We start from the raw sequence: 6,057 nt of genomic DNA, 5'->3' as shown, positions 1-6,057 counted from the left end.
CCCTATTGATTCTCTAAATTAGGTTGATGAGAGGCCCTCCTATCAGGTGGCATATTAATTGGGTCAGGCTGGATCTTATATGAAATCCAGATAATGGCAAGCAGAACCCCAACACTAAACCTTTGTCCTCTGAACGCTCCCTCTCACCAATTAGCCTCGTGGTGACTCTGCTTCCTGCCACCTCTGCTGCCTGTTACTGTTTTCCAAGAATAAAAATGCCACCAAAAGCTGAAATATCTATAAGTATGTGTGCTTCTCAAGGCGATATACTTTGCAACTAAAACAAATCAGAATGTTTCCCTGTTTCACTATTTAAAACAAAGAAATGATGAAACAATGTAATCAAACATTTTACCTTGACAGTTTTGAAATTGTCATAAAGGCATTGATAATACTGCAAAATATGTTTAACAGAGCTGTAGTAAAAATTCCTGTTTTATACCTGAAATAAGTAATTAGACAGAAATCGTCACATTGTCACTAAATAAAAAGAAAATGAGATAATTGAGCATTCTCATTGGCTTCTCATGTTGACCTTACTCAGTTTTATTTTTTATCTTAGCAATATAAAATCATCCATATCTGGGTTATGTTCACATATGATTTATTCTGTGCATGACAGAGCTTTAACCTGCATTTGTGGATTGCACTGTGAACTGTGTTCACAGACAGGAATTTTCTGGAAGTGTTTCTGAGCTCATTCAGTGATTTCCAGGATAGAATTTTACGTGGTGGACAAAAATAATCCTCAACAACCAATTTTGTCCACAAAGATTCCTCCTATTTCTATGATTTTTTAAAAAAATATTATTTCCTGTGTTCGAGAAAATGACCTCATTCTTGAACTGAGACTGGAAAACCAAATACAGTTGTGAAAGGAGGGTATCTATCAAAAATGAGCCTGAGAAGCTGTGGTGAAGAGTTGGCTGGGGGATGGAGCAAAATGGGCAGGGAGGGATTTCCGACTGTCGTGTGGAGCTGGCATTGCAGTGGGAGTGGACAGGTGAATGATACCAAACCGGTTGAGGATGGTAAAAGCCTCTTGGACTAAAAAAAATCCAAAAGAACAGACACAATTCTGTAAGAAAGCAGAAATATATATATATATATATATATATATATATATATATATATATATATATATATATATATATATATATATATATATATATATATATATATATATATATATATATATATATATAAAAATAAAACCTTATATATATATATATATATATATATATATATATACATAGATAGATAGATAGATAGATAGATAGATAGATAGATAGATAGATAGATAGATAGATAGATAGACAGACAGTTCCTTTAAAAACAAGATAAATAGATTAAATTAAAGATTAACATTAAACAGTCTGAACCTGAAGGACGTTTAAGAAAGTTGTCCACAATTTTTGATAGTTTCAGATTGGTGAACATTTGCACATTTAACTCTGGGTCTGAAATGCTTCTTTTAGATCATCTTACCGACCTATTTCTAATTAACCTAATTAGATATGTGATGTTCCTCTGGCTCCTCAAGTTCAAATAGACAACTGAACCTGTGTATTTTGGTGAGTTATCAACATCAGTGGATGGTAACCTTGTTTTCACAGTACTAATAAATATTTTTCAGAGTTCACACACTGTCTGAATAGAGGAGAGATGTTATAGTGGAAAAAAGGAGGTTAAATAAGGTAAACATAAAGAAATAATTGTTAAATGAAAAAATATTGTTCACAGCACATGGTTCCCTCTGCTGTACTGCATTTTATCGCTTTTCCTGTCTACCTAAATCTTAGCAGCTTTATGCCAATAAAGACAAACAGTAGAAGCAGCTGCAGGAGTGAACCATTATGTCTCATCTTTCTCACATGCTTTTGAGATCTTCTACATCCCACAACTCCTTAAAACCGAGGTACATAATCCTGAGGTCAAAATAAGCCATTAGTGTTGCAGGAAAAAAACAAAGTCTTTTTGCCTGAAAAACAGTGCAACAAAGCATGAAGCAAACTTATCAGAAGGCAGGAAAACACTTTCCTAAAAAAAAAAAACCCAACAAACTAACAGTTTTAAAGGGGTGATGATGACTGGCTTTTCAGTTTTACATGTTTTGCACTGAATTAATGCATAACTTTGTGTATTTTTTGACTAAATATTGCACTTTTCACTTTTTGCTTGACCTTTTAGATACTTTAGAGACTGAAAAAAATATCAAGTTTGCAAATTGTTACAGTTTAGCCACATCCATTAAATATGATGATGTGTCGGTTTTACAGAAGGGAAGGTTTTATATAGTCAAATGTAAAACGTAAAAATCCCTGCTCTTTCACACTTGACTCTAATGAAATGGATCCAGCAGCATATGAAGATCTGCACAGTGACTCATTAATTTGAGTCAGGTGTGTTGGAGCAGGGATACATAAAAAACCTGCAGAACTTGCAACCCTCAAGGACTGGAGCTGGACACCCTTTTCCTGTGGCAACACCAGCTATCAGGACTCTGGACAGGGTAAAAAAAAATGGATGGATTATATTGAAACCAGCCCGTAAGAGTTTATAAAAGAGCCCATGAATGGACAAGAATGTGGAACAAACGTGATCTTCAGGCAAGTAAGACTTTATCTGTCTTTTCTTTAGCATGGAAAAAGTAATAATAAACAAACATTTTCATTTTTACCCCTGCAGTTGCAGGCTGTTTTCAAATCACTTATTTATTCTTGAGGTTTGTTTTTTGTTTTTAATATGCACCATTTTATTTGAGTGTCTGACATCTGAGTGGATGAAAGGAAATAAAATCAGCTTTAGTTAACAATCAAACAACACAACACACTGCCTTTTTATACATGCAAAACGTAGACTAACCTACATTTGTCCATGATTTTGGTTACAGCACTGAGCAGAATTACACCGTTTATCAACAACAATAACAAAAAACAAACACAAACCTCATAAGCTAAATAAATGATTTATTGTACAAAAGAAAAATGACAGTAAATAAACAACAAAGGGCAAAAATAATCATACAGTTATTTATATGCACAACAATTCAACTACAAAGTTGGGGTGATTTTTTTCTTTCTTTCTTCTTTTTTTTTTTTTTTTTTTACTATACAAAGAACAGAGGAATGCAGGGGAAAAGAGAGAAAATGTTAGAAGCGGTGAACCTGTCCAAAACATCATAAAAGTTAACATTTGGGTATGTATTGACATAGATATTTTCTTACTCTCATATATTTATATGAAAAAAAAAGAACAAAACTTTCACACATACCAGTATACAAACACGAAAATTCAAAATACAACTTCTCAACAGCTTACCATAGTTAAGACACAGATGTGGGCACAGCTAATTATTTCTTTTGACCACACATGACCAGAGCCGCTACCATCAGTCACTCTGACAATAACTCAATCTGAACCTGAGAGCAAGGGGACCCTGTGGTTTTCATCTACATTTTTGGAGGGCGTGGGGGTGGCTCTTATGAGTAAAATGTTTGCACTGATTAACTGCTGACATTTTTTCCTTTTTTTCTTTTTAAAAAAAAGCAAAGGTTTTAGAAGGCGTAAGTGAGGTAGACAGACTTTAAAATGCATTGTAATTAATATTAATAAATAACAACAAACCAGTTGATTTTTTTTTTCTCCAACCACTGCCCCTAAACCAGCTTTTTCCTCCCTTTGAAATGTTCTAGCATATTCCTGCAATCGGAAAGGTTTACAGCACGCAACATGTCATTCTCTACTTTGGCTAACAATCCCTGGATATTCTTCCCATTCTTACATGGGTGCTCTCACTTAAAAAACACACACAGGCAAAAACACGTCTATGCGCGACAGTCGACACATTGTTTAAGTCAAAAGGATGCCATCTCTCGAACATGGTAACAGATTAAAGTTGATGGGTGGGCCATTTCCAGTTAAAGCATTCTAGGTTTTTTTTTTAATTTTTTTTTTTTATCCAGACATGTATTACACACATGAATAATTACCCAAAATGGGCGTGGAGGCCTTTCAGGCCGCTGTTACTGTACGTCCAGGTTTCAGATTGGATCAAAGTGTGTGGGTGCATGGACAGGCCCCCGCTTCAGACAAAGTCAGAAAAGTGTGATGGTATCAAAATGAAGTGATAAATTTCCTAGTTTTGTTCATCACCAGAAGCTTGGATACTTTTTTTTTCTTTTTTATACTATACTGTACAAGCTCTCTTGTGCTTGGTAAAACACAAACAACACTTTAGCTCCTCACGCCATGTACATCCCATAGTGCAAAATTTAATGTTGGTAAGGTAGAGTGCCCCAAAAAAGGCTTTTGTACCCCTTTTTAATATATACATATATCATTTATATATAATGTCAGAAGGCTCTCACTTTATCCAACAGCATAGTGCTTTCGTTTATAACAAAAGGATATCTTTGCTTTGACATCCAGGAGACAAAGACAAGCTTCGAGCGTACTAATCTACTCTGTGTTCAAGCACTAACAATAATTTTCTCCATTATGACAAAGATGATGCAGCTGAGGTTGAGGTGGATGGGGGGCATTTCAAAATGCAATCATATATGCAAACTAACACCAGTAAGATTACCTTCAGTTTTTTTTATTTTTATTTTTTTTATATGTTTGCACACGGTGATGTGTTGTGGATTTTAATAGCCATTATTTAGCAAAGTACTGCTGATGAAGGATTTTGCATTATTTTTTTCATCATTTCTTTCTGAAACTAGCATTGAGAAAAAGTGAATGAACTGGCTTGACAGGAGTAATGTAGCTACTGCTCTTTCTTCATTTAAGTGTTTATTATTATTCTTTTTTTTTATTTTTATTTTTATTTTTTATTTTACGCAGACATGAACAAGTAGAAATATGTAAACTTCTAGAGATAATCAAGTTTTGTGCTACTTTCAGCTCGTCAGCATGTGAGCATTATGACACCCTTGTGTGTTCATTTTAGTACAGAGATTTTTAATGTGTCTAGTCCGAAGCCCCTTTGGGTTGTGGAAGAGTGCATTTTCATCTCCTTGTTAAACAGTTTCTGCAAAACTTGAACATGATAATTTATCTTTCTTGGACAGAATGATAGTAGGGAAAAAAAAAACATGAAAAAAAGGTCAGGTTCTTGTTATCCTGCAGAACTTTTCCTTGTTCTCCTCTCCCAAATGGTGCAGAGTGAGTGAGTTTACATCTACATTTCAGTTTTATTTTAGACTTTAGTGTGCATGCTGAACTAAAATCATATGATCTATTTTAGTAAAATGACAGTAACAGTTATACCGGCTTTATTTAAGGATAAAGTTTATATAACGTCGCCTTTTTCCTTTTTTAAGTTTTACAAGACTACAAATAAAAAGATCAAAGAGGTTTCAAAGATACTCAAGAATGTCACACTGGGGTGTTATACATTGATAGACAGTATAGTTTGGTTTTGGACCTTCTCGGCACTTTGCATGTCGAAATATCTGTAAACAAGAATTTGGGATTGAACAGTATCTCAGCCAGTTAAACTTCTGCACATTAGTGTGTCACATTTTCTGAGTTTGTTGTTGAAGTGATGGATTGCAAATTAATTCTGATCATGCCCCCTCATGAACATTTAAGTGAATCAAATCTCACCCGTAAGTATAAGTGTGTTTGTGGAATTAAATATTCCCAGAACCACCTTAAAAACCGACGTTGCTTCACAAACTATGCTTATGTCTCCATTTATCTCACTCCACTAACCTGGACATTTCACAAAGATGTCATAAGGAAAAAAAAAAGAGAAAAAACTCACAAATCTAAAACACATACTACCATTTTCTGAAGCTGCTCCTCAAGAACATCCTCCTCAAATCATTCATAATGTACTGGATTTCCATCACTCAGTTCACTTTTGATTCATATTTCATTCATAACTTTTTGTTCAGTTAGGGTCAGTTTAATTAAGGTGGGAATAAAGGAACAGTGGGATGCTTTTGTGGCTGAGCAGAAATTAAATCTGGTGATGGGGAGTGAGTTCTGGTGCCTGGGGAGAGCTCCATAAGGGTTTTGGGTGGTTTGATGAGGGCTGTACACAAG

Source organism: Telmatherina bonti, assembly GCF_933228915.1.
Source record: "Telmatherina bonti genome assembly, chromosome: 6".
Classification (NCBI taxonomy): Eukaryota; Metazoa; Chordata; class Actinopteri; order Atheriniformes; family Telmatherinidae; genus Telmatherina; species Telmatherina bonti.
The sequence above is the reverse complement of the archived record's forward strand: the minus strand, read 5'-3'. Positions refer to the sequence as shown.